The sequence below is a fragment of the Pavona decussata genome, unplaced genomic scaffold (assembly GCF_977016875.1).
Source record: "Pavona decussata unplaced genomic scaffold, jaPavDecu1.1 SCAFFOLD_11, whole genome shotgun sequence".
Lineage (NCBI taxonomy): Eukaryota > Metazoa > Cnidaria > Anthozoa > Scleractinia > Agariciidae > Pavona > Pavona decussata.
This window is the reverse complement of record NW_028145434.1, coordinates 2,790,525-2,803,521: the sequence shown is the minus strand read 5'-3', so window position 1 is coordinate 2,803,521 and position 12,997 is coordinate 2,790,525. Positions and strand designations below refer to the sequence as shown.

Sequence of the window (12,997 nt, the reverse complement as noted above, 5' to 3'; positions counted from 1 at the left end):
AATCAAACAATTTGAATTTTTTTGATGTCCCCAGAGTCTCTCATGGCGCCCACCTGCTGAACAAAAAGCCTGAGGTCTCTGGGTACGAGATTGGGCCTACACAGGAATAAAGGTCCTGGAGGTGGCCTTATTTGATTCAACTTGAGAATCAGTAGTTTGTAGCCAGTTTTAGCTTATAATTTGGCATCAATAATTTCTTTCGTGTAGTTCTCTACTTCAGTCCAAAATGTTCTTTTTTTTAAGCGAATGCCAGTATTTGGCGGTGAATTGCCCGTTCTTAATTTCCAATGGAGACAGAAATTAGAGTCCATCTAAAAAAATATCACATTAAAACTAGTTAGTTTACAAAGTTTCAGGCTCTGTCGTTAGATTGCAACCATGTAGAAGACTTTCAAAAATCGGAAAATAAGGAATCAACTTAGTGGTCAATTAATTAATAATTATAATTAATTGAATTCTCTCATTTTGGTATTGCTTTATTATGATTAACGCATTTATCACGCTTTTTTGTCTAATGCAATTCTATTTATGTAAATAGCAATAGAAATAAACTGCTGTTATTGATAGTAACTAGCTAAAATGCATTAATTATAATAACTGCTGTTTTCACCCTCTTTGATGATAGGAGAGATCGAATCCCTCTGCTGCCCCATGATAATTATTTTCAATTTTCTATCATGTAAGTCATTTTTATTCATTGTTTAGATATCAGATGTGAGGGTCAAGAGAGGTTATTGCATGAAAACCGTGTCAGTGTAAAATACACGCGGAATTATTGTTGCGATATCAAACTAAACTTGGTCATACATGCTTTTGTACAGGGCCATGCCCAGCTACCTTCCACTGGCTTTAACATTAGCCAATCACAATTAGAGATCCGATCCGTAAATAAATTGTGAGTAATCAGAAGTTTGTTTCATTGCACCTTCATACTTGCGCGATTCGAGGCTAAAATGTTTGAAATTTTGAGAATATTTGAAGATTAAACCGAGGTTGAGATTTTGACAGAGTATAATTTTGAGTTGAAAATTTGTAAATACAGTCGACTCCCGATAACTCGAACCTCGCGCTAACGCGAACCAATTTTCCTTTCCTTTTAGGTCATTTTCTATATTATTTTACCCTCGACAACTCGAACTCCCGATAACTCGAACCTTTTTCAATTTCCCTTGAAGGTTTGAGTTATCGGGAGTCGACTGTACAATACAATTATATGTTTTTAACTAAACCGTATAAAATTCTTTCTTCCTCTAAACGGGACAACTAGCAAATAAAATGATAAAAACCTCGTTGGCTGCAACAAAAAGCAATGGAGTACGTGCACAGTGTAACACAATACAGATCTGGATGCCAAACACTATCTACGTTCTAAAACGGAAATGTCAGAAGGTACGCTATAATCTAAGAATATTCACAAGAATATTTTCAGCCTAACATCGGCAGAAAAATAAGAATATTCAGCCTGGGTCAGAAAAACAATATTCTTATTAGAAAAAAAGAGTGTAATCACAAATCCGTTTGTTTTTGTCGCATCCTCTCCTCAAATAACAACTTAATTTTACTTAGAAAAATTTTATTTGTCACATGCGCAATGCAACAAACGTGATACTATATTTAACGCCTCGGAAATAAATGAGAATGCTGTGATATTCGGTCACTGACACAGGCATGCTCGGAAGAAAGAAATCCGCGCTTTTCCAACAGAAGTCGAAGCTATAACCCTCCGACTACTAGGTCGGGTGCTGTACCTCTGATTAGCTACAGGAGACTCGTCGGAGTTAGGCCATCAAACTGGAAAACTTGGGTGGGTATCTGTGGCGCGCTTGAAACCCTGAAACCCTAACCCTAATTCAGACCTTAACGTTGTTGCATCGATACCCTATTTTAGAACATGCAAATCCTTCAAATCTTAATGTTAAACCGCTACAATAAATATAAGGGAAGCTAAATTGGTCGAAACACGGTGATGAAAGCGGAAAACAAATTAGTAGGAGTTGTGTAGGCCTTCCAACCCCATTTTACTCGTGCAAACCATATCCAATTCCAGGTCAAAAAAATTCTATACCCTACCAAAAAGTGGCACCGGAAATAGCTATATGGCTTTTTTACGGGTTTATCTCCCCTCTCCCGCGACAAACATTCCACACAGCGGTTGGATTCCAATATGGATATGTTGCATATGCGCAACGGAAGAACTGTGATCGTATAATTTAGGTAAACGGATCATTTTTTGATAACTTGAAGGCACGAGAACTTCTTTCGTAACTAAGCTGGCGAGTGGTAAGTTCTTTTCTTTCCTTCAAAAGGAAGCTTTAGTTAGGAAATAACGGGTGAATTATTTCGACCAAACCCACCAAACAGTGAACAAAAAGGAACTTAGATGAACGTACCTGCGAACTGTGCCAGTCAGTAATTCAATAAACACATTAACGCCTCTTACGTAAGTGGGGGTAGCTGTCCGCTTTTCATTTAAAACATTGGCATGGCAAAAAAGAGACAGCAAGTGAGGTCATTGATATGGAGGCTATTCACCATAAATAATGGGTGACATAGGGACACATAATCAAATTATGACTATGCAAATTTCGTACAAGAAAGCACCAAAAAAGGCAGCTTCTCTTCAAACTTGACACAGAGACAGTCAAGGCGGGACAAAAATTTCGCATTTCAAGTCGGACGAAAGTTCATGGAGTTTCAAATTTGCCACCCCTGATGGACCAAAATTCTGGCATTGTATAATTTTTTCTGATGGGTACAAATAATTGTTGTGCTGCTAGTACTAACGACACAAATGGGGGATTAGAGAATTAATTATGTAGTGTATGTTAACTACTTAGTGGAGGGTCTCAATTGGGTTAATTAACTGTTAGCGGTAATACGGCAAAAGATTCAGACGTTAGGCGAAACAATTGAGAATGTTAACCGTTAGTTGTAAAAAGACCGTTTGTTGTAAAAAAAATCTGTACCCAAGATTTGCCAGTTTCAAAAAGGCAAGATCTCCAAAGACCGGTTACGTTTCTTGCCTCGTGGTTAATGCGGCTAATATTCTGTCCTAGTACGATCTGTTATCGAAACCAAAACTAGTTGGCAAAGTCTTTTTTCAACTGGCGTGGTTTTTGTAGGACGAGTTGACAGCTTTTTGTTCCAGTGTGTGTTTTGAGGGATGACCATATCCCGGGGATTCCTCAAGAAAGTTTTAAACGGGGAGACTCCTCCCGAGATCAAAACCCTTTCATATACCATTTTTGACAGGAAAAGCAACCCTTTCATATACCATCCATAGAAGATGATACCCCTTTCAAATACCTAAGGTATGAACACTATCTTTTTTCGTCTGGTCTGTTCGAGACATTTTGAAAAGCCCTTTAAAATACCCAAATGACAGTTTTCCCTTCCCTGTTTCTATACTTCTATTCCTCCACCCATAGCTGACACTGCAAAAGCATTTTGTGGCTCTGCACAGACGAGAATGTTCAGGTTAAACCAGGGGCATGAGTTTTGTAGCGCTTTGCATTTGCTGAATATAATTATGTGTTGTTTTTGGCACGTGTGCCTGTGTATAGGGAAAGTAACACCACACAAGAATGCTTATAAAGATGACCGTTCACGTGTAGTAAACCCAGCAGATTGCCAATTGTTGTTGTTTTTTTTTTTGCTTTTTTTACTGTCTGTTAGCAACTTTGAGCTAAAGGCGGCTGGTTGGGAATTTTACATAGCGCTTGTAAGATTTTGTAAAAGGATAAAAACTCTTATCGTAATGTTTTATTTCAACATTAACTCGATACACATGCAGGGAATAACGGTGGTATAACCTCAAGCCAAATAAGAATCCTTCAGAGATGAGTAAGTTTTAGTCATTTTATCGAATTAATAGTGAAATATAACTTTATTTTTTTCGAACGGTTCGATATCTACGACATTTTATTCCCTTGTAGTCTTTAAAAGCGCTTATTGAAATTCTCAACACGTAGCCTGTAAGTAAATGCCACGCCTGCACTCAAAGATCACCTTTTGACTTAATAATTCTTATTCCTCGCTCTCTAGCTCTCGAAACATGCGCTTAGGCTCCGTGATGATGCTGTTTATTAGTCTTCTTCAATATCACAATGCTTCCGTGTGGGTACAGACTGTTTCCTTTTACAGTGTGCACTTTTGAGCCTGTCAAGAGGTTTTTCATGTATGATCAAGAGAGAAACCTAGAGCCTTAAGAACAATGAGAGATGCACTAAGTGTAGATGAAAGGAAATATATGTTATTTACCGGCCGGTAGATCTGTATACGGAAAAACTGTGATGCTGTAAACTTTTAAGCCTGTCTACAGGTTTTTGATGTGTGATCGAGAAGAGAAGCTTAGAGCCTTAAGAACAAATCAATGAAAGATGCTTTAACTAAAATTTAGATGAAAGGATGTCATCTTATTTTTCAGAACCATTTTTGGTTTGTTTGTTTGTTTGTTTGTTTGCTTTGTTTCGACTTTCTTGAACATTTCCTTTAGTGTGCTGTATTTCCAGACAGACAGTGATGTCTCCTTTCGTGTGATATGTGGTAAATAGTTCCAGTGGAAGCATGTTTAGTGGCACAGCGTCAGACGGAGGCTCTAGTTTGCCTAAAGAGACAAGTGACTGGAAGCATTTCACAAGACCTGCCCCTTACTTGAAATAGAAATATAGCCATGAACACTTTTGAGAACGCACTGAATTTGCTTTCTTTTAGGTTTGGTAGATTGTCAACAGAAATCTTGAGAGCATGTAGATTAGTCGTGGACACAGGGATGCATGCTTTATTGTGAGAGAAATGACTGCACTTGAGAGAACAGTGCCACTGTATTCCTTTTTTGTCCAACCTAAATTATCTTTCTATTTGTTTTTGCATGTTTGTGTCTGATCTAAGATGCACACTGGTTGATTATTCGGCGGCTTGTATCACAATTCTTTACTTTTGGCACAATGATATAATATTTACTGCGATTGTCACTGACGGTGTCAAAATTATATCAACTTTTCGTGAAGAGAACTGGCAAAAATCCAAAGAGTAACTACATTAAAGCTCGATTATTGTTATTATTATTATTATTATTATTATTATTATTATTAGTTTTTCATTTTTTATTTTTATTTTCATAACTTGTGGTTTTGGAAATGTAATTTGCGTCATGTGATTTTGCTCATGTTTCAAGTGGAGTTGAAAAAAAGTAGTACACTTCATGATTGAAAATACCGCCATGTCTCTCCACAACGTGAATACAGAAATTGATCGATACATAATCTGGCCAGGGCAGGTGTGTACTCTTTCGTTCTTCTCTTTAGTTAGCGAGCGATGATGAGTTTCACCAGAGCAACATGTTCTTCCACCAAATACAGCTGTAGCTGATAGCTCCTAATGAGCTGTATTATTCTCACTATCAACCAACCCATTTCAAGTGAATATGGACAAACCTACCTTGTTTGACCCTGATTCTAGGTTTAGCCACTCACTCAAGGGAGAAGTGCATTATTGCTAAGAATAGTAAAGTTGGTATGACTATGTCGATATGGCAATATTTTCCTACCTAAAACTTGTCTGTCCATAAAGTATGCGAAAAACATGGAAAAATCTGCAGCGGCTTTACCTAGACAGCACTCATCCCATTGAACACCTGCAGATTTTTCCTGGTAAAGGAAACAATGCAACAAATCATTGGCAATGAATAAATGGTATTTTTACAGCACTTTGCCAGGGTGTCAAGGCATATTTGTTTCCTTACAGTCATTGCCATCATTATGATAGACTGTTTTTAAAGAAAAAAATGGCACTTTGTTTTATGCATGAGCAACAAACTTTCATTATATAGCTGAACTGGTTGGCGCTGAAAAGGAGCATTCTAATTGGCCCCCTGAGCGGTCCGAATTTTCCTATACTGGCCGCTTGCGTCAAAACTAACGTTTGAAAACAGAAAAGTGTTTCAATTTTGACAAAAAACAAAGCAAAAATGTTTTAAATTAAGCTTATGAAATAGGAACTGTTCAAACCGTCATGCTGGAGTTTTTACTTTCTCTTGCACTTTTGTCTCGAACTGATTCAACATAAACAAGTTTCACGCGCACAAGAAAGCAATAATCGGGAAAGTCTATATAACATAAACCTTATTGAACTACCTTGTTCGCTCCGTATTGGTCTTCATATAAAATATTGGTCCTGTCCTTTTTTTCTAGCACGTTTATGGACCGAGCCGAAAGAACGTACTCGAACAATATTTTCCCAGTACGGACCTCACGCTTGTTTAATAACATATGTACTAACCCACTTTTAGCGGGAAAACGGTGCCACGAAAGTGAAGACATTAAATCCCTAGGTTTGTTGTAAGTGGTCAAGGGATAATCCCAAAAAGAAATTTTCTCCAAACTGATTTCATTTGCCTCACTGGTGATACTAAGCAGTATTTTGGAATTTAGAGTTTGAGAGACCATTTGTTCACCTATTGATGGAAAGTATTCGATTTCTTTACCCTAAAAAGGCTTGTTTCAGGCGTCAGGTTTATTTCATGCCATGTTTCAAAACCATTATAATAATATATAAATAAAAAGCAAACAATTGCGGAGGCGTCTGCTCATGAATGAAAATCAAGTGGGTAAAAAAGATTCTAGAAGCTTAATGTTTACTTATCAAACATATCGGGGCAACATTAAATATAACAAATACTGCACCATTCCATGTTTTCATAAGCAAATTTCGGTTTGCAAGTCATTTGTGAGGTGATCCATATCTGGGGGAAAAGCGTTTGGATCAATTGAAGGAGGAAGTATACATATTCAAAGTGCATATGTAAAAATGAAAAAGCTGAGTATCCGGTCTTTAGATATAACGTCGTCGTGTCATGCTACAGTCATGTTAGGTCACTTGAACATAGGTTCAACCAAGTGATGGGATTAGCACAATGGCTTTAAAGCGCGTAGGGCTTGTAAAACATGGCCCATATCGTCATCTTGCAGCCGAAATAATGCATCAGTCATAATTATGTTCTTCGTGACACGGTAAATAAAAATAAAAACAGGTTGAGTTGTGTGAATGTTTGTTTACCTGAGGAGGTGGGGTGGGTGTTTCTCCTCCTGGATACCTTCGAGCTCTGTGCAACTGATATCATCGATGCAACCTGGAGATAATTCACTCAGTCGGGAGTGATGTTAGATTGGTCTTGTTACAATATTGTTATTGCGTGACACTGTCACAGCCTCGTGGCATGCCTACGTCACAGTCTCGTTTTCAATAAAAACTTACTTGTTGAACCGCCATCTTGAATGTGAGCTAATCTTCTTCTCTCATCGTCTGTTCGTCCGCTAAGGAAGACTACCCGTTCAACTTGTCACATGGTGGCAGCGGTGGGATAAAGAACAACTTCGTCAGTGACTACTGCTGTCGTCAATTCTCCTCCGAACCTTTAAAAACTCGCTGTTTGCTCCACGCATCTCTGCTGTCGCACGTGGACCTTCGCTGACCTTCGCAACTCGTAAGTCGCTGTTTTAAAAAAATCGTCTAAACATGCCCAACAATGAAGCTCCCGGTGCTGAGGCGCCCATTGCTGAGGCCCCCGGTGCTGAGCCCAACGAAGCACCACGTTTTCGCCGTCCTCAAGTTTCTGCTCCAAAGCCTCTCGAAGTTGACGGCGATCGTGCTGATAATTGGAAAATATGGAAACAACGATGGGACAACTACTGCATAATCACTGGCCTCCTCGACCAACCTGAAGATTACAAGTGTGCGATGCTTCTCCATAGTATTGGAATTGAAGCCATGCGGATTTTCAATGGTCTGAAGTTCGGCGATGGTGAAGACCGAAACAAAATGGCCGATATTATTAAGAAGTTTGACCAACACTTTCTCGGACAAACCCAGGAGTTCTTTGAGCGTTTCCAATTTAACCGACGAAATCAGGAATCCGGTGAGTCGATCGACGAGTATATGTCCGTACTCAGAAACATGGCTAAAACTTGTGGGTTTTGTGACTGTATGCGTGAACTGTTGATAATGGATCGTTTGCTACTTGGAATCTTGGATGACAAAACGCGGGAAGAACTACTCTCCACGCACGATTTAACCCTCATGAAAGCTATCGAGATCTGCCGCGCTCGGGAAGCCGCAACCCTTCACATGAAAGCTTTGAAAAGTGAAGAAATCAACAAAGTCAAGGAAACTCCAAAACAAAAGAAGCATGTGAAGCACAGGGACCCCACTAAAAGCAAACCTCGCCAAACAGAAGACCCACGCGCAGTCACGAAGAAGTGCCATTTCTGCACTCAAGTTCATGTTATGAGAAAGGAATCTTGCCCTGCCTGGGGAAAGTTGTGCACATCCTGTGGTGGAAAGAACCATTTCTCTGCTTCAAGGAAATGTAAACGTCGAAGCGTTCATGGTGTGATGGATGACTACGCCTCTGACTCATCGAACAGTAGCACTGGAACTATCAGCGCTATAACAGCTGAGCTGTGTCACGATGTTAATTCTGTACAACCCCAGCACCAACTGATCTACTGCGAAATGGAGATTAACCAACCACCTGTGAAGCTTCAGGTTGACTGCGGTGCAACTGTTTGCATTCTGCCCAAACGTTACCTTGGAAACCTCCAAATTCGCCCTGAGATTGTCAGCCTTCAGATGTGGAACAAGTCGTCTGTTAAAGCCCTCGGTAAATGCAAAGTGTACGTCAGAAACCCGGCTACAAAGCAAAAGTTCAAGGTTGACTTTGTCGTGGTTGACAAGGATCTCACCCCACTGCTCAGTGGCAATGCAGCGCAGGCAATGGGTCTCATCACAGTAAACTATGACAACTTCAAGGTGGTTAACACTGTCTCCTCAGCTGATCACTACTATGTTCAGCAGTTTCCTGATGCCTTCAAGGACACACCAGGCACTCTTCCTGGCAAGAAGGTACACTTGACCACTGAGGATGGAGCCATCCCGGTCGTGCGTTGTGCTCGTACCCTCCCGGAAGCTAGGAAGGACGTTGTTAAAGCTGAACTTCAGCGACTCGTAAACGAGGCAATAATCGTACCAGTAGACGAGCCCACTGACTGGGTCAGTCAAATGTCCGTAGCTGAGAAGAAGTCTGGCATTCGCATCTGCATAGACCCCAGGCCACTCAATGAGGTGCTAAAGCGTGAGCACTACAAGCTCCCAGTCCTAGAAGATGTCCTACCAGAGCTCACCTCAGCCTGCAAGTTTTCAATATGTGACCTCAAGTCAGGCTACCTCCACTGCGAACTGGACTACGAGTCAAGCCTGCTGACCCCCTTTGCAACTCCATTTGGGCGTTACCGCTGGCTCCGCCTCCCATTTGGCTTGAAAGTAAGCAGTGAAATCTTCCAAAAGAGGCTCCATCAAGCCCTGGAAGGTCTAGAAGGCGTCCGCTGCATAGCCGACGATGTTATCATCTGGGGTCGCACAGATGATGAACACGATGACAGAGTTCGCCTCTTCCTCCAACGCTGTTGCGAAATTGGAATCTCCCTGAACAAAGAGAAGTGTCGCTTCGGTTTGCACGAAATTCCGTTCATGGGCCATGTCGTCAGCAACACCGGCCTTAAACCTGACCCATCTAAGATAGAAGCTGTCGTGAAGATGGACGCTCCAACCGACAAGGCAGGTGTCGAAAGGCGTAGAGGAACTGTGAACTATTTATCAAAGTTCGTTCCCAAACTCTCTGAAATAATGCGACCTATCAACGACCTCACTCGTCCCGACACTGAATGGACTTGGGACTCTGTTCATGACAAAGCCTTTGAGGAACTCAAGCACCAACTAACGCAAGCACCGGTGCTGGCCTACTTCGACCCAACCAAAGAATTATCTATACAGTGCGATGCTAGCGGGCAAGGTCTAGGAGCGGCACTCCTTCAAGAAGGACAGCCACTAGCATATGCCAGCAGAGCCCTAAGCGACACCGAGACCAGATATGCTACCATCGAGAAGGAAATGCTGGCCATTGTGTTCGCCCTGGAAAAGTGGCACCAATACACCTTTGGACGACCTGTCACGGTATATTCTGATCACAAGCCCCTAGAGGCCATCACAAAAAAACCACTTGACAGAGCTCCCAAGCGTCTTCAAGGGATGCTGGTACGGGCCCTAGCCTACGACATCAAAGTACAGTACCTCAATGGCAAAGAAATGTTCCTAGCAGACACCCTTAGCAGGGCATTTCTTCCCAAAGCCAGTGAAGATGCGCAAGACGAGTTTGAAACCATCAACGCCCTCACGTACCTAGTCATGTCTGATGAGAGAATTCGTGAGATCCGCCAGCACACCAGCAATGATCCGGCTCTACAACAGCTGAAGCGGACTATCCAAGAAGGCTGGCCAGACGACAAACTAGCACTATCTCCCCTCGTTACACCTTACTTCAGCATTCGTGATGAATTAGCAGTCACCGATGGCTTGGTCTTCCGTGGAGAAAGACTGGTGATCCCCAAGAGCATGAGATCAGAAATTAAGAAGGACATACACAGCGGTCACCAAGGTGTTGAGTCATGCTTACGAAGGGCACGCGAACATGTATTCTGGCCCGGCATGAACAAAGAGCTAAAGGAGTGGATCCAAACCTGTGGAACATGCAGAGAATTTGAGCAGACCCACTGTAAGGAGACACTATGAGCCATGACATTCCCGAGAGAGCATGGGAGAAGATCGCTGCTGATCTGTTCACCTACAAGAACAGAGACTATCTCATCACAGTCTGCTACAGGTCCAACTTCTGGGAGTTAGACCGCCTGTACGACACCAAGTCTTCGACTGTCATTAAGAAGCTAAAAGCTCACCTCCCCAGATATGGTATTCCTAAACAGTTGGTTAGCGATAACGGCCCCCAGTTTGATTCCAATGAATTCAAGAAGTTCACCAAGAGCTGGGGCATCGAGCACACGACAACCTCACCCCATCACAGCAAAGCCAATGGCAAAGTGGAGTCGGCGGTGAAAGTTGCCAAGCGAATGCTACGCAAGACTACCAAGTCAGGAGAAGACCAGTACTTGGCCCTGCTTAACATCAGGAACGTACCCACACAAGGCGTAGACAGCAGCCCATCCCAAAGACTTCTGGGGAGAAGAACCAGAACCCTATTACCAACCACACAGTCCTTGCTCGAGCCGAAGAATCCAGTAAGTTCTCATGAATCTGAGCAACTACGCCTAAACCAAATGAGGCAGGCGAAATACTACAACCGCTCTGCTCATGACCTGCCTGTACTGAAGGCAGGTGACACTGTTCGCATGAAACCATTTGTGCTTGGTCAGAAATCATGGGACAAAGCTGAAGTGACCAAAAGGCTTGAAGAGAGATCTTATGAAATTCAGTCAGCTGGAACCACCTACAGACGCAACAGACAGCACCTGGTCAAGACTGCTGAACCCTCTGTCCAGCCGGACATCTCTGAACAACCCAGACCTGACACAAACGTTGGAAGTGACCAGTCAGCCCACCAGCAATCTCAAGCCCCTGCTGTGCAGGCCAGTCCAGAGCAGGAGCATGTGCAGACCAGTCCAAGGACACACCCTACAGGAGAGAAAGGCGCTACAACCTCCCCTAGGCGCACCCGTTCCGGACGCATCATAAGAGAACCAGCGAAGCTAAGCGACTATGTCAGGATTTGAACTCTTCTCTTTGCAAGACACATTGAGACTTTGAAAGCGCATTTCATGTTGCTGCCAATTGACTGTGAGCACTATAGTACAAAGTTGTTGTTGTTATTTTTTTTTTCCTACCACTTATTACTCGCCATTTCTAGGTTATTAGGAAAATTTTGTTTAAAAAAAAAAAAAATGGGGAGGATGTTACAATATTGTTATTGCGTGACACTGTCACAGCCTCGTGGCATCCCTACGTCACAGTCTCGTTTTCAATAAAAACTTACTTGTTGAACCGCCATCTTGAATGTGAGCTAATCTTCTTCTCTCATCGTCTGTTCGTCCGCTAAGGAAGACTACCCGTTCAACTTGTCACAGGTCTGCTCGTACACGTCTGTTGTCTACACTTTCAGTCTATCTACGTTCTTCCATTCACAAACAATAACAAAACATCAAATGTGCACCTTGTATGTCTATGTGGTGGTGTTACACTCAAGGTGGTGGTGGTATTGATACCTGTTAGCACACTTAGTGGTGCTGCTGTTATTGTGTTTACCTTTGGGGTTGAAGTTCTGCATCTCAGTATGCCCCTCTACATGTATCTTGAGCGTGTTCTCTCATATCTTTTTATCTTTTTCCTCCTCACATAATATGACTGTTTCTTACATAAGGATGTGTATTGCAGGCTTGTGCTTACAAAGTTGGTGAAATCCAGATTAAAGAGCTTAGAAAGAAAGCAGAACAGAAGCTGGGTATGTCTGTACATTAGAAGATCACTTTCCGATTAATGTTCGCGGAATACGTGCAATGGAGTGAAAATGAAAACGCCAATGCTTATCATCTGTGTATGATTTCTTCCGGGGGAGAAGTTTGATGTTAAAGATTATCACCACGTTTTCGTATCGGCTGGTCCGATGGGTTTAGATACGCTGGAAGAAGCTGTGGACGAGTTTATAGAAACCACGCTACATAGTAACTGAGCCATAATGATTGCTATGGAAATGAATTTTCTACATATAGTATCGAAAAAGAAAAATCAAGTTGGAAAGGACTAGAATCATTCATCTTGTGATGCAAATACAACGTCTTCTAACTGACTGGGATACCAAGCAAATTGAAAGCTCCGGCATCAATGGCATCTGGTCAAAACCCGAGCGGGGCAAACGTATCATTTTCAAGTTAAATGGTTGGGATGATAATTTCACTGCGAGCAGTCTCTAGTTCGTCTCCTTAGTTTCTTCCGTTTCGCACCAGTCATCTCAGAAAAAAAGGGCGTCTGATACAGTTAATTTTATTGACTTACCAAATACTGATAAAAAACGATTTAGAGAAACATTTCAACAAGAAAATTAACGATATTAAAACAGCATGACGTTTCGACGACTTCATATCGTTATTGTCAAATG

At 41.9% G+C, this 12,997-nt stretch overlaps 1 protein-coding gene and 2 long non-coding RNA genes across 6 annotated transcripts in view; 2 read left to right on the top strand and 1 right to left on the bottom strand.

Annotated features, from left to right (window-relative positions):
* The window catches only part of LOC146488192 (uncharacterized), a 256,677-nt gene that overhangs the window by 32,293 nt on the left and 211,387 nt on the right, over window positions 1–12,997 (top strand). The window lies entirely within an intron of this gene.
* LOC146488201 (uncharacterized) lies at window positions 5,176–12,905 on the top strand. The gene is made up of 3 exons (XR_014867056.1): window positions 5,176–5,278; window positions 12,277–12,351; window positions 12,461–12,905. It is a non-coding gene; the product is annotated as an uncharacterized LOC146488201 (long non-coding RNA).
* LOC146488194 (uncharacterized) overlaps window positions 5,602–12,997 on the bottom strand; it is a 140,109-nt gene continuing 132,713 nt past the window's right edge. The window contains exon 3 of the long non-coding RNA XR_014867066.1: window positions 5,602–5,635. This is a non-coding gene — a long non-coding RNA (uncharacterized LOC146488194). The remainder of the gene's footprint in view (window positions 5,636–12,997) is intronic.